This window comes from Bombyx mandarina, chromosome 22, assembly GCF_030267445.1.
Source record: "Bombyx mandarina strain Sakado chromosome 22, ASM3026744v2".
Taxonomy (NCBI): domain Eukaryota; kingdom Metazoa; phylum Arthropoda; class Insecta; order Lepidoptera; family Bombycidae; genus Bombyx; species Bombyx mandarina.
This window is the reverse complement of record NC_143228.1, coordinates 3586627-3612340: the sequence shown is the minus strand read 5'-3', so window position 1 is coordinate 3612340 and position 25714 is coordinate 3586627. Positions and strand designations below refer to the sequence as shown.

The 25714-nt window shown below is 37.8% G+C and overlaps 1 protein-coding gene across 2 annotated transcripts in view; it reads left to right on the top strand.

The window, feature by feature from the left end:
• Nucleotides 1-1303: 1303 nt before the first annotated feature.
• The window catches only part of LOC114241795 (uncharacterized), a 58276-nt gene continuing 33865 nt past the window's right edge, over nt 1304-25714 (top strand). For both annotated transcript variants that reach the window (XM_089736788.1, XM_028172803.2), the window contains exon 1: nt 1304-1461. The gene's annotated coding sequence lies outside the window, so the exon portion shown is untranslated. The remainder of the gene's footprint in view (nt 1462-25714) is intronic.

Genomic DNA, 25714 nt, shown 5'->3' with positions numbered 1-25714 from the left:
ACTTGAGATTGAAATATTCGGCATATATAGCCAAAGCATAAATATAATGTACTTACTATTATAAAATATTAGATGCAGATGACAAGTGGTAAGAAAGGCGAATAAGTACCTACTGTTAGAAAAACAAACATAACATTTTTTTTTATAGCTTAGATGGGTGGACGAGCTCACAGCCCACCTGGTGTTAAGTGGTTACTGGACCCCTTGGACATCTACAACGTAAATGCGCCACCCACCTTGAGATATGAGTTCTAAGATCTTAGTATAGTTACAACGACTGCCCCACCCTGCAAACCGAAACGCAATACTGCTTCACGACAGAAATAGGCAGGGCGGTGGTACCCTTCCGCGCGGACTCACAAGAGGTCCTACCGCCAGTATTACGTGAAGACCACAGAATTTGAGCATATCGACGCTTGAAAGGCAAACGTGACTAAGCGACATTGCGTGAACTTTACAGAAGACTAATTTAAAGTTGATATACCTGAAAAAAAAAGTATTTTAACGAATCTAACTGTAGGATGGAAATGATTTTAATAGACCTAGAAATATATATTTTTTGAGCTTCGAATATGGTTATTGCCTATCATTTATGTACAAAGCAGTTATTGTCGCATAGTCACGTTTGCCTTTCAAGCGTCGATATATATATACAAGAAAAAAATATATTTTACATTAGGATTTTACAAGATGCAAGAAGCGAATCTGAGTGCAGCCTGGCCGGGCCGATCCGAAACCGTGTGTCTTCGACCTGACCCGCACCGCGTGCTCTCGGCGTATTTCAACGACCAATTGTAAATGTCACGCGTCCAACGTTGCCCAAGTTTCATTAATTACAACACGGTATTTGAGAAATCCATAATTTAGTCATTTCAATTCTTTAATAAATAATTCCCGTAAAGGTAAGAGAAAAAAACAAGAGAATAAAATGTGAATATCATTTAAAAAAGAAAATTTAAGTAATCATCAAAAAATTACGAAGCTGTAATTATTTTATCATACAATTATTATACATGTCAAGACTAATAGAAAAAACTGATTAGTTTTTAATACAGCCTAATAAACGTGATACTTAAGACTATTGATGCAATTAATGCAAATTCATTTGACAATTTTGTGAATAACTGATTCATAATATTATCTAAAGATATCGTCCTAAATGTTTCATTGTAACATTCACTCAACAACGCTTATTGATGCAGCATTGTACACAGAAACTAAGTAAGTCTCGTTAGAGCCACGTAACGTAGTACGGATGTCCAGCAGCCCCTCTTCCCTCACAAGAGTGGAGAGAGGGCGGAGCCGCGAACCTCAGTTCTCCTCCGCACACAGCAGCGCGTGTACGTACGTGCGCAACACAGTGCCGAAACAAAACAAAAAACAAAAAAAAAACAGTTGCATTTTATAACAAAAATACGTGCTGTGCTCCAAATAACAAAAAACCGCTGAATTTTGTTTGACGTAAGTGTGATTTTCGGTTTGTTTTCATTTAGCCCGGTGAAAGCACGATCACTGAAAGGCTGTATAGATGGAATTGAAAGGTGAATGAATCGCTTTGCTTAGTTCAGCGCTTATTGTGATATCGTCATTAAGTTATCTTCAAGTTTAATAACCTTTTGCCTAATAATAATATGTGCTTATTAGAGTCACATAGATGGAGTTCTTATAAATATTTTAGTAGCTGCGTTCAGTTAAGGTTTTGGCCGATCGCATTAAGAAAAGCTGATTAAGCCATGTGGAACTTTTAATATTAGTAACACCTTGATACATAAATCTGTTTTTATGTAGTAGATTTTATTTAAGTCGATTCGTAAAGTCGTAGGTTTCTGTCTTTTCCATAAATATATCATCTATACTTCTAGATTAATTTAATAAATAATTAAAATGTTTACATTAGAACACGAAATGAATGTGATATTAAAACAGTCGTGTTGTTCAGGTCCATTGAAAGGTAGGTATGAAAGTGGACAATCGTTATTTGGAGCCTCAAAGAATTCGAACTGTGCCTCAAAGTTTGAGGTGGTATAAATATTCTGAAGCGTTTGAATATAGACCATTACGTACATATAAATAACGAATTAATTAGTATACTATTCGTCGTAAACCCGTCTGCCATTTATGCCAATAAAAAATGAAATAAACTTTTTATGAATTTAAAAGGAATTTGTTTTTGCACTCATCACTAAAGTTTTAATCGACACCTACGCTACCATCATGCATTTGCATATTTTTTTTCCCAAGCTGAAGATTTACGTCGTAAATAATAGATTATCTATTTAAATATTTTTTCGTAATTTATTCGCCGTTTATGTTTTCAATTTTAGTGCTCCATAATTAAGCTAATAGTAAGATAATAATAATACATAAAGTACATAAGAAAAATACAAACAGTTATTGAAACTTCTATAATAAATTCTAATCGCGATTAATATTTATACTTCATTATTTTCAAAGTTTCTCAATAATTTACAGTTCTCGTGGTCACGGACAACGATACTGTGAAACTGTAAACTGGAAGTAACTTAACTTCTAATTAGACCGGAAAAGCAATTTTGTGTTTGAAATGTGTCTAAATTACTGTGACTCCCGAAAAACTATGAAAATAATACAGAAACTAAAACTAATTTCTAATATTATAGATAATATAATGGCAGTGCCTTTCGTTAGTGAAAAATAAAAATAATATGTTCGAATTTCAGTCACTCGTGACTCTATTCGCAATGATCTAAAACAAAATGCTTAATAATTCACTTATATACATACGTACTACTAACAAGTACTACCCATTATAAATGTATTTTAAATAAATAAATAACCAAGAACAGATTACGCACGGTCATCTGGCCCTAATTTAGGATTCCCCGTGTTATGGGTACTAGAGATCGATCAACATACTTATATATGGTTAAATATATACATATATTGATAATAGACACCCAGGCAAAGAGCAAATCAGTTCATCACACAATATTTTGCCCAATGTGGGAATCGAACCCAAAATCCTCGGCGCATCAGCAGAGGCGCTAATTACTTCACCACCGAGTCAGTCAAATGTTGTTTATGTTTATATGTCGGTTTTGCGATACCATAGATAATTCTATTCTTCATCTATATGTATTGTACTATATAAAGAGGAAAGATTTGATTGTTTGTTTGTATTGAATTGGCTCCGAAACTACTGAACCGATTTAAAAAATTCTTTCACCTTTGGCAAGCTACACTATGTCCGGACGAAGTAGGCTATATATTTTCAAAAAATTTGGCATCCTTACTAAAACTCCAATAATTTGAAAAATTGCCTAACATTCTTTACATCGCGTGTGCTACTGCCCAAGCGAAGCCGGGGCGGGTCGCTAGTATAATATAATTTCACTCCATTGTTGATTTCTTGGCAGTGAACTGATTGAGGATGGAACCTCGCCTTTATACAAGAATTTGATTACACTAGTCTTCTCATCCTGTGCTCGAAATTAGACCACAATCACTAAATCTATATTCATTTGATGTTTTCTAATTTCTATCTTATTTTGAATTGTCATTTTCATATACCTATGTCATTTTGAAGAAAAGAATATTTTTATTTTTATTTATTATTAACATAGAAGTAGAAACACAAGCATAATGTGCATCTGTGCTTGAACTAGGTGATAAAACCTGTATCTCAAGCAGCAGTGCTCTTCGTACAAAGAATACAACAGCTTTACTTCACATACACAGAAACAGAAATATTTAATATTAATATAATAGATTAAGAAAATAATTAATATAATAGTACTATTTTAAATTAGCTTTTACGTTTCGCGCCGATTGCATTTAGTGCATTAAAATGGTCACGGCTTTGTTTGCCAATTAGTTCGTTGACACAAACAGTCGGCTGACACTAGTTAATGGTAAACGAGTACGAACGTTGAATTACAATCGATCGGAAACGCCGAACTGCGTCATGACTCAAATCGTACAGGTTATGAGTGCCTAATATTTTAGAATCGTTCTGGGTGTACACATTTTAATAAAATATAAATTACATATTGACACATTAATGTTGACTCTGTACTTGAAAAGGTGCTTTGGGTTTACAGTTTTTTTTAATGCCCATGTAGGTAGACCATTAATAAGATGTCAGTGAGCTCCGATAAGTACTTGCCTCCAAGTGTACCTGGAGATCGTAGACCCGGAGGTAGTAAAATAGGTATAATTTACAAGTAAGTAGTGACCAAAATGGTTTGTGGAAAATGAGTATTTTATTCAGTTTCGCGAGTCCTAAACACAATTAAAAGTACTTTTACGGTTTAATTATACGTTTTTTGTTGTTATTGTATTATTTCTGACGTTTCGATATTTTTACAATTTTCTTTACAACATAGGTCAATAAACTGAAGAAGCCCAGAAAAAAATCTCTTATTTTTGTAATGTAATTATTTTTTTCTTCTATCTTAGACATTGATTCCTAAAGTCATTAACAAAACGATTTATTGAAACCTCATTAATTTGTATAAAAACTTGCAACCAGTTTATTTTAAAGATGTAATATGATAAATATTTTAAAATGTATAAACGCCAATTCATTTTAATTCTGTTGAATAATTTATGTAACTTAAAATAAAAATATATCGAATTAGCATTCTTATGTTGACTTTAAAATTTGGACACCATTTTGTTTTATTAACGGTCTGTCTAATTTAAATTAGAGCTAAACAACTTTCGTTTTCCAAGAATATTAAAAAATGAACAAAATCTATACACATAATTCTAAACCATAATATAATTTTACTCGAACGTAGTTCATCAACAAAATATATAATTTAGAATTCTGCATTCCACATAATAGTTAAATTGTTAGTTTTAAATAATGGGGCGATGTTTTTGAGTATAAACTTAGTACTGTCTACGTCTGAATAAGTGAATCACAATTATGACTATTCTCCAAACTGACCTAAGACAACAGGAAACAGATTCCTATTTGGATCCAAAACTTATCTAAACTTTTCATGGCAGAATAACAACATTTGGATCGTCGGTCTGTCGAGCAAAATCTCTCACTCGGTGGAATATGTAAGATATTCAATTTATTCACTCGAATAGTGTACTGGCTGCTTCAATCAACAATAGTACTATTCTTGATCGAAGACTGGCTGGATGCCGTCTAGTAGTTCAAAGGAAATGAGATTTATTGGTGTAAATGAATTCCCATGATTCCTCCTTAAATATAAAATACGAGCTATTTCTACTATTGCTAAGGTCGCAATCAGCTATAGTTCAATTAGGAATCTTCTATAAATAAGAAAAAATTTTTTTACGATTCGCTCAGACATCCAGCCGAGATATTTTGTGAGTGGAATAAAATGAAGATGATATAATATATTCACACAGCCAGTCTTTCTCTAATAATAAATGAAAAAAAATATGGAAATTTCATTTCTTACTGTTCCTTGTATTTTCTTAAATCTCTGAGACGTGAAGAATTGGCCTGAATGATAAATCTACGTGTTGCCATGCGCAAAAAATCTGCAATTATGTTCAATACATTTTCAATTTTAAAAGACGCCTTTTGCAGAAATTGCAACAATAAGTAGTTAATTTATTGTATTATCGACTGTTTTCAAGGCAAGGACAAACATACACCTGAGTAATTAAACGCTTTTATTACGAACAGCGTACATCTGATCTTGACTCGTCCAACTAACTAAAATTGCACAAGTTTTTCTATACATAACTTTAGAGCATTCATATCTAAGTCGAATATTCTAGATTTTGACAAACGCTTATCGTTTTTATCGAACATTATTGACAGTTCTATCATTGCATTTTATCAATGATTGAAATTTACAGAATAATAACAAACACCAACGTAATGTTGACGATTGTTTTTTTTCTACGAAAACAATCCAGATCTTACACAATAACACTTCTCGTGAGAAACAGTTTTCGACAAAGACGGAATGATATGTAAATTTTTTTCTTGTTAAACTACTTTCATCGTGTACTTATATTTTTTTGTTGTTGTATCGGAATTGCATTTCTCTTTTTGCCTTCAAATCATTCCAAAAACAAATCGTTTATATATAAGGCAATAGTTTAAGGGTAAATAAATAAATAAATCTAGTAAAAGTGTACTCCACGATCCACTCCACACCAAAATGTTACCATGTATATTAACTAAGACATTTCAATATATATACCTATATCAAGACTCATGAAATATCAAATATTGTGTCGGGTAATATAATTTCTAACCTACTACATATACGTTGTATTTGGGTCGATAAATGTTAGTGCAAAAAATAAATTTTTAAAGAATTATTTTTAATACTACTAATAAAGGAACGGGTACCTAATTATAAAGTTTATTCAGATAACCATATTTTTTAAAATACCCAATTACTTATAATTTGATATAAATAAATCACATTTATTCGTTCACACACACATACAAAGAATAATTAAGAAGGTTAATTTGCATAACGGACTTTGTCGGATGTTCGACCCGGAAGCTCAGCTCAATTGCATGAAACTTTAAAGGCACGAGAGAATTCAAAATCGGAATATCAATCGCATATTCTTGAACAATCTACACGCTATTAAATTTTTAGTACTTGTACAGCTTGTTTTAGGAAGATTCTTTACTTCAACGATTTTTTCGGGTGTTTAACCCAGAAACTCAGCTTAATTTCGTAGACCTTTGAAGAGATAAGAGAATCTTCTTTTTCGTCGCTTTCTTCATTATTGAAGGAAAGTTGTTCTGGAAACTTGACCATGGTCTGTCTCGTGAGCTGTTTCCATCTCGTCCGGTCCTCAGCTTCTCGTAGGGCTGGTGCAGCTGACGGCCCAGTTAGGGTGGTTATTTGGTTACACTAGCGGCTAGATGAGCGGAGTATCTTTCCTTCTACCTTGCAAAAATCACTTTGTCTAAGTTACATAAGACGACATCAGATTAATAGCAAATTATTTTAAAAACTTAACATAAATGATTTTCTTAGGGACGAAATTTAAAATAAATGGATTTTTTAATTATTAGTTGAATTATAGATGAATGAATAGTAAATTATATAATATCATAATAATATCTTGCACTGCACTAAAATTCTCTTGTCAAATAATGACAAAGCATACACGCTGCTTTTAACTTATGTAATAACTCATTTTCACTATGCTTAGCGAATAAATGATTTCTTTCTTTCTTTCAAACTACCCTCCTTGAGGATCGATCCTATAGGATAGCTAGCTCACTTTTAGTTGTTCGATGTTTACATTTGGTACTTGCAGAATTCAAGTTCGCTTCATGACAATGTTGTTAAAGGGGACAACGCCCCGGAAAATCTCGGTGTGCAAGTCAGTTTTTACAAAGAAGCCTCATTACGTTGTTTTTGAACGAGAAACGAGAACCGACCGGTTTCGTGCTAAGTCGTTTTACAGTTTTTTTACTTAATCACGAACATGGTCTTGACAAGTTCTGCGATGAACACGTAGATTAATTTTAATTATACGTTATTTGCGAAAATCTTATATATAATTATACTTAGATTCTTAACAAGAGCTCTAGAGCGTTTATCTAGAGATAGCGATAAATCTAGGTTTAATTTTTATAAATTTTATAATGATTTAGTAAAGAAGAAAAACAGTTTAAAAAGTACATATTTATTCATAATATTTAAGTAATATTTTCTTCGTTTTTCGCGTGAGACAGAGAGAGAGATAGCGAGAGAGTGACAGAGAAAAACAGTCATCCATGACCACGCAAACTGTAACCTATTCGAATCGTAAGAACTGTAATTTTCTTACTTAGTATTTTAAGTTGTAAATTATAAAGTTTTTTTTCTTTTCTTTAATACACTTTTGTCTAACACGTTTTTTTTTTGGTGATAGGGCAAGTCTGGTGTAACGGGAACCTATAAGCCCTAAAGTCGAGATACGAAATTGAATTGTAAAATGTTCTACCCAAAACACCGGAACCCACATGTCGTACAAACAAATGGGATTATGGAAGCCTCTAGTGCGTGTTCATGGCACACCCAACTCTCTGTAATTAAACTAATTAATAAAAACCGCAAAACTGATTTAAATTACATCTAATAATGAGAGAGAGAGAGAGAGAGAGAGAGAGAATACACTTTATTGCACATCAAAACAGAACACAAAAACAGTCAGAAACAGATAGATTTGTACATTATATATAATATAATTATAATTGGCCGCATAATTAGTTGCAATTAATTATATTTGTACAATAGGAATATTATTAATTTAACATCGAAACAGTTATGTTTATGCATAGATACAAAAATCTGCCACCGGTATAATACATATTTTTTTTTTTTTTTTTTTTTATTGCCCTTGTAGGCAGACGAGCATACGGCCCACCTGATGGTGAGTGGTTACCGTCGCCCATGGACTTCAGCAATGCCAGGGGCAGAGCCAAGCCGCTGCCTACCGCTTAATACTCTCCACAAGCCTCGTTTGAAGAATGACATGTCATAGCGCTCGGGAAACACCGTGGAGGGGAGCTCATTCCATAGCCGGATGGTACGTGGCAAAAAAGACCTCTGGAAACGCACTGTGGATGACCGCAGTGGCTCCAGGTAGTATGGATGAACTCTACTCCGGTGGCGGGAGGTGCGATGGTAAAAACGAGATGCCGGTATCATCTCGAACAATTCCTCAGAGCACTCCCCATGGAACATACGGTACAAAATACAGAGGGAACCGAAGTCCCTCCGCAGACCCAGAGGTTCCAAACGATCCGTGAGACCGGGATTATCGACAATCCGAACGGCCCTCCTCTGTATGGAGTCAAATGGAAGAAGCTGGTATTTGGGAGCCCCGGCCCAGAGATGGGAGCAGTACTCCACGCGAGGCCGGACTTGTGCTTTATAAAGCAAAAGCCTTTGTCCAGGCGTGAAGTACCGCTTCGCTCTGTTGAGGACTCCCAGCATTTTGGACGCCAACTTGGCTTTGCCTTCCAAATGACTCCGAAACTGGACATCGCTCGAAATGTCGACCCCAAGTATCCCAATACTCTCGGAAGGTTGCAGGGATACTCCTTGGAATTGCGGCGCCATGACAAAGGGGTCCTTCTTCGCAGTGAACGCGCAAACTTGTGTCTTTAACGGGTTGAATTGAACCAAGTTCAATTCACCCCATTTGGAGACTCGCCCCAGAGAGTTCTCCACTTCAGACACAAGTTTTGATCGTCTCTCTTGCACCACGCTCCGAGAGAGACTCTGATGGCCGATATATCGCGCATCCCGTGCTGTCATCCGCATAGCAATGCATGCCATCAATAGACAGCATGTCATTGATATACAGGATGAAAAGCGTGGGGGAGAGCACCGAACCTTGTGGAACGCCAGCGTTAATGGTCATGGTATCAGAACAGTCACCATCTACAACGACCGTGATGCTCCGCCCATCCAAAAAGCTAGCGATCCACTTGCAGAGACCCTCGGGGATTCCGTAAGATGGTAGCTTCGACAGAAGTGCCCTATGCCAGACCCTGTCGAAGGCCTTCGCGATATCAAGGCTCACAGCAAGAGCCTCGCCCTTGCTCTCCAAGGCTTCAGCCCACCTGTGAGTAAGGCATACAAGAAGATCGCCAGCTGAGCGACCGTGACGAAAACCGTACTGTCGGTCACTGATCAGCTGGCGATCCTCCAGATACTTCAGGAGTTGTATATTAATTATTCGCTCCATCACCTTGGAAAGCAAGGAAGTTATCGCGATAGGCCTATAGCTCGATGGGTCCGACCGGTCACCCTTCTTGGGGATAGGGTGGACGTGGGCAGTCTTCCATGAAGACGGAACCCTGTTAGTGCAATAAGAGAGGCGATACAAACGCGTTAGCGCAGGCGTCAGCTCAGGGGCGCACGTTTTCAGAACCACTGCAGGGATGCCGTCTGGCCCGCTCGACTTATGGACGTCCAGGAGTCGGAGTTCCCGCCTGACTGCACACTGTGTAAAGCAGATCTCCGGCAGGGAACTATCACACCGGAGGATGTTCGGTGGTGTGGCACCCCCGTCGTCCACAGTCGAGTTCGAGGCGAAGAGTTTGACCAGAAGGTCAGCCTTCTCTTTCACACTATGGGCCAGACTGTCATCGTACTTGCGTAGTGGTGGGAGACTAGACCTGCAAAAGTTACCTTCTGCAGCTTTGGCGAGCGACCAAAAAGCACGGCTCCCAGAGGGATAGCTCTTCAGTCGCTCGCCAATTCTAGCAACGTGCTCCGATTTCGCCCTGGCAATAACCTTCTTGTAGGACCTGGAAGCGGCGTTATATTTCCGCCTTTCTTCTGAGATGTTAGGATCCCGACGTCTCCTAGCATCATCCCATGCAACGTATGCGGACCGCTTGAGGTGTGCAGCATCCCTGCTGGCATTGTTATACCAGGGTCTGCTGCGACCCCCAACGGGCACTTCAGAGGAGGGGATAAACAATTCCATCCCCTGGAGCACCACGTCTTTAAGACGGTCCGCACAGACGTCAGGATCAGCAGAGGAAAAGCAGAACCGCCCCCATGGGTAGGATGCGTAAAACTCACGCAATCCATCCCAATCTGCTGACAAATACTGCCAAACTCTTCGATACCTGGTCGTCGTTCGACGACTAGGACGAGAGAATGGTGTGGCAGCACGGATAAGGCAGTGATCAGACGATCCAAGTGGAGCGTCGACCACCACACTGTATCCGGCTGGATCGGTGGTCAGCAGAAGGTCCAACAGAGAAGGCTCGTGCCCCTCAATATCTGGGACACGGGTGGGCTGTGTCACCAGCTGGGAGAGGCCGTAGGCCAAGGCGAAATCGTAGGCAGCCCGACCCGGGAGGTCAGTGGTTCTGGACCCCAACCACTCTTGGTGGTGAGCGTTAAAGTCTCCAAGAACCACCACCTCCGCAGATGGGTACTGCTCAAGCACGCGGTTAGTCCCCTCTTGCACATGCTCTATCAGAGCTGAACCTGCATCACTGCTGTGGGACCTGTACAGGCACGCGTAGACTCGGGTACGACCCCCGTGATCTACGCGCAGCCACAAGAGGGACAGGTCCCGTTGTTCGAGGCTTCGTAGACGGCGACAACAGACATCAGCCCGGACGAATACACACACCCCGGCTTTACGCAGGAAGTTGTGCTCCAATACGTAGCCGGGGTATTCAAGGTACGAAGTATCATCCGGAGCAGATATCTGCGTCTCCGTCAGAAAAAGGAGGGCAGGCTGCGCCGTCTCAAGATGGTGGTGTACGGCGTCGAGGTTGCTATGTAGACCCCTTACATTGCTGAAATCCACATTAAATGTGGAATGGGGAATCGCCGACAAAACCCTTTTCCTTTTTCGAACTTTCATATTTTTTTTTTTTTTTTGGAGAGTGGGATTGGGTGGGGTAGGATGTTCGAGGCGAAATCTTGACAATACCTGAATAAAGCGCGGAGCACAGTACGTGCTCGACCACGGGTTGCGTGAGCGACTGACGCAGGGCATGGAAGGGCCCCCAGTCCACCCTGCGTGCGATCGCCGGGATCCACTCCGGTCTCCGACTCCGGCACGACGACCGCACGACAGGATTTTACACCGGTTGGCGGGACAGCTTCCCGGGGCGGAGTTTAGTAGTGACACCCGGGTTCAGGTCCCCAACTGACCGGCGGGCGGCGGCGAACACCGTTTCACTGGGTCTCCCTATACCCCCGTCAAACAATCACGTCCCGCGAGCTCACACGCACGTCTGCTCCGCATGTTCCAGGTATCGCCAAGATTCACCCCCAACAAGGAAGAGGAAAGGGAAGGAATAACACTGGCTCTCCAACCCACACGCCGGAACACAGCTAGGCTATTTGGCGGCGGACTCTAGTTGGAGGGTGGTCGCCAGCCAGTCGGACAAGTCCTACCACCGATTATGTATTCGGCTCCCGTTTTGCACCACCCAGGGGTCACTTGTAGGGAATCGCGGGTTAAACCTACGGAAGCGGGAAGCAATCAATATCATTGTATACATATAAAATATATCCACTGCATAACTTGATTCGAGTGCTCTAAGAATTTTGCCAATTAAGCAACGAACGCTTTTGCAGTTTATACATTTACTAAATATAAATTTTGCTTTTGTGAACTTTATGCCCACACTCCGCCTACAGTGGCAATGTGCACTCCTTTTACATAATCTTATACAATAGGATACATTATACAGATCAATTTTAGATATTACGCTCACCAAAACGAATACTTAATTATGTCTTTGAATTAATTTGGTTTTCTACGTTGTAATTCAATTTGGTAACGGTAAGCGACTTTGGTAATGATTAGCGAAAACTACTCTTAAATTAAAAGATTTATAATTTCTTACTTCACAAAATAAAACATGGCCAATCAAGTTATACTAGTATAAAACTACTGGACCTAAGTGTTTCTTATTGCACTAATTAGTACTCGTTTAGATATCAATAGATTTTCGTCATTCAAAGTCACTGAATATACTTCTTTTTAATTCTTTAAATATTACAAAACTTATGTTGCTACCGTTATTACGGTTAGGAAACAAAGAAGGTCAGTCATGATAAAAACGAAATAAAAATTCAATTCATTTTAAAAATGAAAAAAACAAGAACGTATAATTTTAAATACATCACGTTCTATTCATGTGAATCCATTACGATGTTGCAGTCATGGAAAATTGGGTAAAAATAAAAATCCTACTTAGAATCTTACTATAATTAAAGCTACTTTTAGGGCTTAATTTCGACTTTCTTATTTTACAGTTTTCTTGGTCAGATACGATTGAGGTGTTTTTCGAAAATAATTTAACGACAGTAACAAAAAAAAAACGCGATATTAATCCTCCAAACTAGTTTTAATTATGTCTACGACTCGCAAAAGCCGTTGATGATACTAACCTTTTTTTTTTTTTTCTTTTTTTTTTTTTGGTCAGTAGGAAATCGCCGGACTTCCGCCCTCCACTGGGGACGGCGGGCGGAGCATGTCGGAGTCGAACCGACTAAAACCTCCTGTCGCTCAACAACCAACGTCCAAACCTCACATGAGACAGAACTCATGAAAAGGCAAAGGGGGGAAAGTGAAGTGTTTAGTGCGGAGCACATCTCGCCGGCCTTCCATCACCCGGATGCTCTTGCGTAAAACGCGTGCAGAGCAGCTTGCACGACGTCTTCTTAGGTCCCCCTCGCCATGAGGGGGACCCGAAACACTTAGAGGGCCAGGGCTTGGGCGATATCCGCCTCCCTGGCCCCCGCTCGACGGCGGCGAGCTTGCGCGTCTCTAACGCGCCCCGCCGCCTCCTTCTGCGAGATGGTGCACTCGTAGAAGTCGAGCATCGCCTTCCACGACTCGTCGTCGCCGAGCATCGATGCCACAACACTCGGCAACGACAAGTCGTTTCCTATTTTTGCGACGAGGACACGGCGCCACCCCTCCCATGCGGGGCAGGCGACGAGCGTATGCTCTGCCGTGTCCAAGTCGCAATCACAATGGTGGCACTCTGCCGTCGGCTCGGCTCTGATCCGGTGCAGGAACTCACCGAAGCAACCGTGCCCAGTGAGAACCTGCGTGAGCCGGAAAGTGAGGCGTCCTCTGTCACGATTCACCCAATCCACAAGGACTGGGCGAATCGCCTCGACGGTCCTACGACCAGCCGAAGGATCGGCCAGCCGCCTGGACCATGATTCCAGCACGGACCGCCGAGATTGGGCCCTCCGCGCTCTGACCACACTGGGGCTGGGACGCGCCACGCCCCGGGCACGAAGATCAGCCCGCCACTGATAGTCAGCGGCGAGCGCCTCCGCTTCCAGAACTCAAGGCGGCGTCCCAGCCAGTACACACGCCGCCTCGAAGGAGATGGTGCGATAACCACGAATGACCCTGACCGCGATGGTGATGATACTAAGCTTAGTTAATTTTATTTTTAAGCATTTAAATTGAATATGTTATTAATAGATATATTTGATATTCAAACAGATACATTAAAATTATACAATTCAAAAAGTAATCGAATGCAAAAAAAATATCTGAAGCCGACCGACATTATATATCCATTAAGCAAATACAAAAAATAAATATAAAACTGATTCTTGCTCTTTACGCATGCTTTCGGTAAAAATGTAAAAAAAAAGAAAAAAACGGCGCTAAAAGTTAAATAAATCTGGTACAATTAAAATTGCCACAAAACCGCTCCAGTATCAAAATGTCATAATTATCTGTTATTGTAACAACAATGTTTATTCTTTTTACTATAGAGCATAATTATTGTTATTAGTATAGTATCCTTGTCAGACCGGCTTCGCTTAATGTCAAACTATAAACACTTAAGTTTGCGTTAAGTTCACTATTGTAGTGGAACTAGGAAGGGACGGAAAGTTGGCTTGTAAAGTTAGCTCGGCTATGAGTCACCAGTTTATATAGATATAGAGCGATATACACGATGAGTCAGACGGCAGACTGCATTGTGAATCAGGACCGCTCGTCGAGAATGTCAGGCGAAGATTTTTCCTATTTGTTACCGAAGCCGATTTCAATCAGGCACCGTTGCTTTTGCATAAAATGCAACGGAAATTCATGTGCCGTAAATTAAGGAAAATATTGTTCGGATTTATATTATAACGTCTTGTATGTGTAAATATAAAAATGCCTTTATAAAAGTACTTGTTTTCTTAAAAAATCTGATTTAGTAAAGGGCTATAGAAGTTTAAAAACAGCTATGAAATTTTACCGTTTCAAAGTCAGTAGCTTAAATATGGTTTGTATATCCATCAATTAATGTAATTAAACATACTTTGAAATTCAACCGGGGAAAGTAAACGTAAAAACTAATTATATAAATGACCCAAATTAATGATGACACGACAAAACGTATGAAACACGCAAACTTTACAAATGGTAACGTGTAATTTGTAAAATAAAAAACACACTGTGATCAATACCGTCTTTACCATAAGGGCACACGGGGCCCGTGCCCAGGGCCCCCGTTCTAAGGGGGGCCCCGAAAGACCGACAATTTCTCTCACACGTTTATTCTCAAAACATTTTTGTCGGGCACATTACACTTTTTTCACAAATCAGTAGTCAAAGGTATTTAGAAGGCATATAATATGCCTATAATAGAAGATTTTGCTCAACAGAAATCCCGAAAGAAACCGTTATCGAAACCATAACCAAAAAACCAGCAGCATTCTAATATCATTAATGACATATTATATCATACTGTATTTGATTACCTATAAGAAATGGTCATACTCAGTAAAAAAATGTTATTATAATTCGCTTTTTTTACTTTCCAAAAAGGCCTCAAATTCTTGTGTGCCCAAGGGCCCCATCCTAGTTTAAGACGTCCCAGATTGTGATACTAAACCAAATAAAAACATTAATATGTAGGTACTTTATTTTTTGTTAACTTGGTCAGAATACTACCCTAAAGTAATGAATTGTCATTGTCTAGTAGTTTACGAACTAATCAAAATTTTTGAAGTTGTTGACAATTATGTTGAAAGATCCCGTTATTTATTTTAGTATACATTTTATTCTTCTATCCAAATAGATATAAAGAGACAAGTCAGGTTATTAATAATATCAGAACCAAACGTATATGTAGCTCACATTAATTAAATATTTAGTTAGCTTAGGAAGCCGTCAGGAATGTTTGGGCGGGACTCGTTTGCCCTTTGCATATTTGACCCTATTTTTCATTATATTACCCTCATATGACAACACGTCGACTATCATGGCGTGTCTGAAAATAAATGAGAGAGACTCGCATCGAAAACAACCAAAAATTTATCCATTTAGTCGATTTGGTGGAAGTCTTCTAAGTTCCAAAGTAACTCTATAGAATTATTATTACAATCTTCGCTTTTCGCGAGTACATATTTAAACCTTTACGGTTTGATGTCGCGTTTTTTATGGTCATTACATTATTTCCGACATTTCGATCACTTTACAGTTTTCGTGGTACCGAAGGAAACACACATAAAAGTAACGTAAGTCTTTTACTGGTGGTAGGACCTTTTGTGAGTCCGCACGGGTAGGTACCACCGCCACGCCTATTTTTACCGTGAAGTAGTAATGCGTTTCGGTTTGAAGGGTGGGGCAGCCGTTGTAACTATACTGAGATCTTAGACCTTATATCTCAAGGTGTGTGGCGCATTTACGTTCTAGATGTCTATGGGCTCCAGTAACCACTTAACACCAGGCGGGCTGTGAGCTCGTCCACACATCTAAGCAATAAAAATAAAATAAAAAAAGGAACATTTTTATACAAAATAATACGGTAGTTAACACAATATCTAAATGTTAACGAATAATTATTTGAGTCGTCCGTGACCAGGAAAACTGTGAAATATTCGAAATCTCGAAAAAAAGAGATTCAACAGAATACGTAGTTTTATTTGTGTGTGATGTAAATAGTTCAGAACACACCATTAACACTGTCAATTCGCATGGTAAATTGATATCACAATACTAATTTACATTCAACTATAAAAAATAATATTTTGATATTGCTGGCTCAGAGCAATAACCTTCCGCAAAAACGACCCATATTAAATTGATGACATTTGGATGACAATAACCGAAGCGACCAGGGTCGATATGAATTTTGATAGCCAGTGTAGCGTTACGGAACGACCTGAAATTAAATTTTCAAGGGAAGGGCTGACTGACGACTGACATTATGAAGGTCAATTTTATCGAGTTACATTGAAGAGTAATTTGAATTAGACGTTGGAAACTATTCAACGCCCGAAGGGAAATCATTCAATAATAGAATACAGTTCAATTATTACCCTTAATAGGTGGCATGGTTAGTATGCATTGAAAAAACTACCAGAGTAATTGAATCCCCTAGCAATTTAGGGAAACATGTTTTTGACTTGTTACTCTTTGGAACTGGGGTGTCTCAATAAATAAATAAAAAAGTTTTTTTACTGTGTGTACATGGCCGTCCGTGATAATTTCACGTATTCAAGTGAAAAAATAAAATTAATTTTACGATTAGAATCGACAAGTTATGATTCCCCAAACCGCCAAGAGAATAAATTTCAGATGTACTCTGAATCATTGTGCTGATCTATAGCTCGTTTCTAGAGTTTACTTATCGGCAGATTGTGAACTCAATTGCTGATTTTTAGACGATTAAAAATACACAAGGCTTTTTGGAACGAATACGATTTGAAAACTCTTTGATACATAGTCAAAAAGTCAGTGAAATACATAGCCCTAATCTAGTGGTAGCGATCGCGAGCATACCAAAAGAAAACAAATTAAAAAATTGCATATAATATCAAACAAAAAGAAAATAACAAGTAATACTAAGAGTTGAAATATAAGCTCGATTGCGTTATTGAAACTAGGTCAGTAATATAAATGAGGGTAGCGCGGAAACATTAAATTGTGAATAAAATTTTAACTTCAAACATTACGGCAATACAGACTATGATAATAGCAGGGCAGTGGATTCATTCTACATATAAATAGGCATAGACAAAACAGTTCAGTGCCTTTTTAGTTCTCTTTGTTGCAATAAATCTTAATATGTAACATATTCTCGTCGTTTTCTTTTGAGAAATTTTCAACATTGAGCGTACGATAATAAAGATAAATGCAATAATATTTCGTTCGGAATACAATGTTGAAAATTTTATTTCCAAGCTTATGTTATCTTCTCGAGAGGCGAGTCCGCGTCGTCGCCAAACCGGTTGCGAAAACAATAGAACTGGCAAGGTTTGTAATCTCTGTAACATAACATAATAGATAGTAAACAAAAATACACCATAATCTTGAAAAGTAACTAGAATTATCATTGACTGTTGTTACATTGCCATTATCTTGTAGACTTTGAGGAAATTGTGCCAGGGTTTTTGACTTGCAGTTTTTAGTTCCGGTTCACTTTTATACACTGATAATGTTACGAATTCGAATGTAGCTATAAAATACATAACAGGTACATTGCCTTAATAGTTTTTTTTTCTATCAACATATCGTTATTGTATTCGTACTACGTCATACGGAAAATGGCTGATGCAGTATGAAATTATAATTTTATTATTAAAAAAAAAAAAAATTCTGTGAATTACTAAACGAGTTTTTAATCGATTTAATGTTGCACAGACGAAGGCTGAAACAACCTAATGTTATCAATCTAGACCGGTTCTCCTTGACAGTTTGGTGGCAAAGTTCACTCGATCTTGTTCTCAACTACATTAGATGTAGTATACAATGAAATGAGGCAAGCTATGACGAAGTTTTGAGGTCAAAAAAACTCGTAATACTCGCAACGAGTACTGTATTAATTAAGTTATTAATGTAAATAACACGTTTCAAGTGAGAAGTACCAACGGATATCGTCTGGTACGGTGCCAAGTGTTTTGATGTTGGTTAATAATGATATTATGGCGCCTAAAAGAGTACCTACGTCATTCAGTTAACACAACTCTTTAGTATTTAGTGAGGAAAATTTATCAAATCTACTTTGAATGTAGTCATCGTGGCCTAAAGGATAAGACGTCCGGTGCATTCGTATGTAGCGATGCACCGGTGTTCGAATCCCGCAGGCGGGTACCAATTTTTCTAATGAAATACGTACTCAACAAATGTTCACGATTGACTTCCACGGTGAAGGAATAACATCGTGTAATAAAAATCAAACCCGCAAAAATTATAATTTGCGTAATCACTGGTGGTAGGACCTCTTGGGAGTCCACACGGGTAGGTACCATCACCCCGCCTATTTCCGCCGTGAAGCAGTAATGCGTTTCGGTTCGAAGGGTGGGGTAGCCGTTGTAACTATACTGAGACCGTAGAACTTATATCTCGAGGTGGGTGGCGCATTTACGTTGTAGATGTCTATGGGCTCCAGTAACCACTTAACAGCAGGTGGGCTGTGAGCTCGTCCACCTATCTAAGCAATAAATAAAAAAAAGAATGTTTTAATTTTGTCAGTTGTAGACTGTAAAAGCTCTTCGAGTTATCAGTAAAAAACAGAAAAGACAAGAAAGTCGATTTCGGTAGAAAAATACTCAGTACCTACTTGAGCTTTAAAGTATGTGTTCTATTGGTGATATTGTTCATAGACTGACGGACCGAAGCCTTTTTGTTTTTTTTTTTAGGATGGAAAGTTTCCTCGTGGCTCGATTGACCCTCCAGTTTCATCAGAACAGGTGAATGAGCACGGGCTCAGCCAGGAGATGCCAATGTTAGTGTTCGGAACATGCTTAAACGCGAACTTATCTTGAAAATGGCGTGAGCGAAATTGAGAACTCAATTATCTTCTTTGCTATGACCGCTACCCGCTGCAAAATCAACTCGATCCTGTGGACCGAATGGTAAACAGTCGACGTCATCCTAAACACGTCATTACGGATCCTCCCGATCCATTAACGGTGCTTTTAGGTACCTCAAGCACCGGTTACCGCTCTCGTCGAACCCGTCGCTTGCGACGAGTAAATTAACCCATAGACACACATAGCCCACTGAGTTTCTCGCTGGATCTTCTCAGTGGGTCGCGTTTCCGATCCGCTGGTAGATTTTGCGAAGCACTGCTCTTGCTAAGGCCAGTGCTAGGAACAGTCTGATTTGAGGCCCGTGAGCTCAACTACACCTGTACAGGTAGGAAAAAAAAGCTGCAAAATCAAGGGTAACGAGAATGAAGCGATTATCCGAAGATAATAAACATTATCATATTGCATATTAACGTTGAAATTTAAAGGGGTCGCGTAATTACTTGATTTTATTTACACACAGGTTGCAAAATCGTTACACTTGCTCGGAGTGTGTAAGAGTGTTTTTATTATTTTAGAAATTCAATTTCACACTGTTTTTTATGCAACGAATAACAGGCTTTATGTCCACAGATATACAGTTCGAAACTGTTTTAACAATGATCGGTGCACGATCAACAGTTTTCTTATTAAAACACGTTGCTTTGTAAATTTTGAATCATGTTATTCGAAACCAGGGCGTGTGGTTTATCGCATCGTGTCTATTCACTGAACTAATTGAAATAATATCAGTTTCTTGTGTGTTCATGTTTAATTTATGTTTTTTGTAATCTAATACTGAATGACGGAGTGGTGGAGTAACTAACCGTGGCTTCGAATCCCACTTCGGGAATACATTCGTAAGACGCACAAGTTGGTTTGATTTTTGTTTGCATTTTTAATATCTGTGCACATATATTCGCAAGATAAATCTTAGATGACAATTCGTGTTTCGAGTTACGTTTTTTTTATTTTTTTTTTATTGCCCTTGTAGGCAGATGAGCATACGGCCCACCTGATGGTGAGTGGTTACCGTCGCCCATGGACTTCAGCAATGCAAGGGGCAGAGCCAAGCCGCCGCCTACCAAACGTGGCAGCATTCCCATTGTGATATCTATAGACTCCAGTGACCACTTAAAACCGGTTTGTTTCATAAACATTTAAATAAACTACATAGTTGTAATATTAACGACTATTACATTAATCCGACTAATTATCTTTGTTTTTTTGTTTAAACATAATAACATAATCGAATCGTTCGAGGGTTAATCGAATGACAAACAAAAAAACATGTGTGCAATTCACACGTGGTAGAAGTGAAACCTTCCAAAATTAAAATACAATTATCCTAAACGTCTTAAGTAAATGTAAAATTTTGTCATTAGTAAATAATTTTAAGGTAGCGCCCTCTGTGAATTGATATTTTAATTTCACGTATAATCCTAAATTAAAATTCACTACAAGAGCTTTCATACACACGTTAGTATTAAAAAATCTCACTGATGGCGCTGTATTAAATAGTATGTATATTTCTGTCTCATTCTTTGCTGGCTTCATCCTACACATTTTTGTATTTGTGTCTCTTACCTGTCGTTTTTTTCGTTGCATCCGGTTTGAAATCACAACGATTCTAAAGAAGTTTTCACTTCAAAACGATATTTAAGAATGAACGAAGAAAATAGAAAAGAAATGTCAGTTTCGATACTCGTAACTATTTAACTTAGAGCATCCGTATAGTGACTGAACCGATAGTATCTAATTATTTATTCATTCTTCTCCGCTTTCTAACACAACTCCCGGAGATTCCGAGCCCGGAAACGCCGTGAATTACTTATGTAATCTCCATTAGGTTGAGATCGGGCGAATGAAATCATTTAGGGCTTCCACAACATGTATTCCTTAGCGCTATCTCAAAACTGAGCTTCGTGGCACACCGTTGACAGAGGAGAATACAACAAAATTATTGGGTGGATCTTGAAAATTGGACTTTATTAGTTTTGAACAGGTTTTATAATAACTTAAAGCGAAGGTGATTATTTGTTCAGGACAATGGAAAAAGTAGGGCGTTGAGGTCACGAGCGCTGTTTTTTTGAAACGTCGAATTAAGCAATGTTCTCAATGTTCAGCGCTTAACTAACTTACAAACGCACTCTATTCACATTGAACTCAGTCAAGATTGAATTCAAGGATACGAATGGTGTTGCTATAATTGCCCACGATATTATGGACTGCTAAAACACTATTCGCGTAACTGAAGGCTATTGGTTATATGACGTTGGTAGTAAAGGCATTCGGGAGTACATATATTCGGCGGACTATAAAATACAGGTAAGCTCCTAAAACACGGTATTTTACTATATTATTTCACTCTAACACGAAAAGAAATTTTTTCCAAAAGCCTCATAAAACACGATACTTTTACAACACAATAAAGTTTAAATTTATTTAGAAAATTACATTTTGCACTATGAACCTACAATATATGAGAATAAGTGAAATTTTACTGGTTATTTTTTATGTATACCTAATAGGCAAAGAAAAACATAAAGTCATAATTGAAAAATTTCATTTAGAATAATCTCTCTCCTATACATGATAAAGTGTATATAATAAAGTAACTAATAAATTTATTGTTAATAACGAAGAATTACTCCAGTTTTTTTATTTACCAATAGATTCGTGGGACTATTCTGGATTCAAAATTGTAGGTTGGCGACCCTTCGGAGCTTAGTGAGAGAACTTAATAACATCTGTCTTAACAAGAAAAAGCAGTGGGTTGTGTCTATGGGGCTACTCCAGTCAATATATTATTATAATATGTTTAGCGTTATAATTGCAAATTATCATCAAAAATTTTAATGTGTGGAACATGTAAGTTTGTTTTTTTGTTACAAAATATAACATTACTGTTATATTGTTGAATATAATTGTATTTTTTTTTTCGGGACTGCTGCAATCAAACCGCAAGGATATTATTGTAATTTTAAATATAAGAACTTGATTGATGTCTTTGAACAAATCTGCAAGAAGCCGACTTGAGTTTAGTTATAATATAGTATAAATTGTGTTCGCACGATAACACCGCGACGTCTTCACATATATTAAAAAAGAAAACAATTCTAAATCTTAAAAAAACATTGGTTTTCCTTGATTACAACAAATTGATTACACTCTGTAGATTTCTATTTAATAATGATAAATTGGCAAATTTATAATATATGTAATATGGAATATAAGCTACACGTCAGCTAGCAGACTTGTTTTCTATAAATAATTTACAAACACAAATTAAATCATTACACCAGCGAACAATCCGGCTCTGAATCGTAAAACAGAATCGGACCGATGTAATTAGACGTATCCCGACTCCGTTTTTTTTTTTATTGCTTAGATGTGTGGACGATCTCACAGCCCACCTGATATTAAGCGGTTACTGGAGCCCATAGACATCTACAACGTAAATGCGCCACCCACCTTGAGATATAAGTTCTAAGGTCTCAGTATAATTACAACGGCTGCCCCACCCTTCAAACCGAAACGCATTACTGCTTCACGGCAGAAATAGGCGGGGCGGTGGTATCTACCCGTGCGGACTCACAAAAGGTCCTACCGCCAGTTATTACGCAAATTATAATTTTGCGGGTTTGATTTTTATTACACGATGTTATTCCTTCACCGTGGAAGTCACACAGAACAATTGTTCACGATTGACTTTGGTACCCGCCTGCGGGATTCGAACATCGGATCCATCGCTAGATCCGAATGCACCGGACGTCTTATCCTTTACGCCACAACGACTTTATGTAATATTGTTTTATTTTCGAATTTACAAATAGTACATTTAGGTTATGTATTTGTGATGTTGAATGCGTACTAATTATTTATTTCTGCGGCAAAACGGTATATTTCTTTAACCCTACCTAATCGTTGGTAGCCTAAGGGGCTATTCCAACTACGCGCGGATATGTAGGTGGAGTTTACGGGCTCAACCTGAGAGAAATGCTAACATTGGCCCTAGTAAGAGCAGTGCTTCACTAAAACTACCACCGGACCGAAATGGCGACCCACTGAGAAGATCCGGCGAGAAACTCAGTGGGCTCTGTTTGCAAGTCGAACTCTTCATCGTAATCGACGACAAAACAATCGTTCTGATTGGATGGATAGTGTGGTAATTATTCAAATGCTACTGAGACTTTGACTTCAAGTCTAGGGAACTAGGAGGCCGTAAGCTCGACCAACCATCAACGCGAATGAAACCGAACAACGCGATAATATTAAATTTTTTTGGTTAAAACTTTTACAGGACTACTTAAGGGGATGATCGTGTTTCAAATGTCAAACAGAAACTTTTCATATCTACGTCTTTAGTACATTAATTAAAGAAAACCTTTTGTTTTCTTCAACCCACGCACCTGCACTGGTGGATATGGGTAGACCTCCCCCAAGGCTCGCAAAACAATTACTGGTTAGTATTTTCTTCGGTTTTCATTCGTAGCCATAGTTTAAATAGCCTTTATGGTAACTGACCAGCTGGCACAATATTCAAATCTTAACAAAAATCGCCTCAGTCGTCCGTGGTGACCATGAAAACTGTGAAGTCTTGCAAACGTCGGAAAAGGTAATATAATAATAATGAGAATTAAAAAAAAAACGAGATAATACCGTAATATAGTTGCAGCTATAATTACTAGTTGGTTTTTTTTTGTGGCGTTGTCCATAAAAATCGTATAATAAGGATCTAGTAAACAACAAAATTATTTCTTTAACAAAGTTTTGTTCTTGATTCTTGCTGTGATATTCCATCGACTGGTGAATATATATACATACGTAATTTAATAATTAATAAGCAGTGAAAAAACACGACACTGATTTTAAGAGATTCAGTATTCAGTGACCGCTTCGTGAAGTTTCACTTTTAGTAAAATGTTATAGATATTTTATTAATGAACTAGATAATAAGATTAACAATTCATTTTTAATTTCTATGATAAATTAAGCTACATAGTTCTGGATTGCGATATGCGAATTTTAGATCGCACTTTCGAGAACGAATCGATCGAGAGTTTAGGTAAAAATAGTTTTTAATCGAAATCGGGTTAGATAATTTCATTAGAAGCAGTTCTTGAACGTAGTCAGCCTTAGTCTAGATACGAGAAGGATCTATCAAACAAAGGTTTCGTTTAAATGAATAGAGCCTCTTTCCGGCCCGACCGCTGCCTGCCGGTATCGACCACAATTCACTCCATTGTTGTCCGACCGACCTTGCGTCGCCTTTCACCGCTCCGCTTGAGAAATTACGCCAAAGTTTCAGTAATACTAATATGATAATACGTGTTTTACGTATACTGTTTCACCCAAAAACTATGACTTTTATAATCATTCAAGTGAAATAAAGTAAACATTTGAAATCGGTCATCAAGTGACCAATGTGACTTAGTGGGCCAATAAATTTCGATCAAATTCTAATATTAATACATGCTTTACGTATATCAGTTTCACCCAAAAACTATGTTTTTTATTATCATTCAAGTAAAATAAAGTACACATTTGAAATCGGTCATCAAGTGACCAATGTGACTTAGTAAGCCACGAAATTTCGATGAAATTCTATTATAATATATTAATACGTGTTTGAAATCGGTCATCTTAGTCAGCCAATAAATTTCAATTAAATTCTAATTACATCCAGCGCTAGAATATAATTATGAAAGTAAATTACCTAATGAATTTCTTATTAAGTTTGTACATATTGTTTCATCTGTTTTTGATTTAATAAAAAACGAGGAAACTTGAAGTAATCATCTGAATCGTGTTTCGTGCACATTTGTGAAACCAAAACTAAAAGCTGTTGCTTAATTCCACCTTAAGTATAAAAACGACAGAAGCTTTAGCTAGTACGTAATACATTTTTTTTTATCCACCTTTTAGGTATATTGTGATTTTTTGATAATGACACTCAAAATTTATATCCAGAAAAAATCTTAAATGTTCAAGAATACGATTCATTTAATGTAAAAAAAATAAAAATATGTAAATAAGAAAAAATATAATATATGAATATAATGTGACTATATGATCATTTAAATTCTAATCCGTTGTTTTTCAAATTACTCAGACAAATGACTACTTAATCGTCCGTAACTATAAAAACTATGGAGTGTTCGAAACTTATATTTTTAGATAATTATTTTCCTTAAAGGTTGATTAATTTGGGACGGTATGGACATGTGATGAGACGAAATTAAAATGAGGTTAGTAAGAGAGTGTTAACTCTGAATGTGGAAGGATATAGAGGAAGAGATAGACCTAAGAAGAAATGGATGGATTGCGTGAAAGACGATATGGGTAAGATGGGTAAGAGGGGTGTGAGCGATAAAATGGTATATGATAGAAGAGTATAGAAGGAGAAAACATGTTGCGCCGACCCTAGGTGACTGGGAGAAGGGCAGGAGAATGATGATGATATTTTCCTTAAA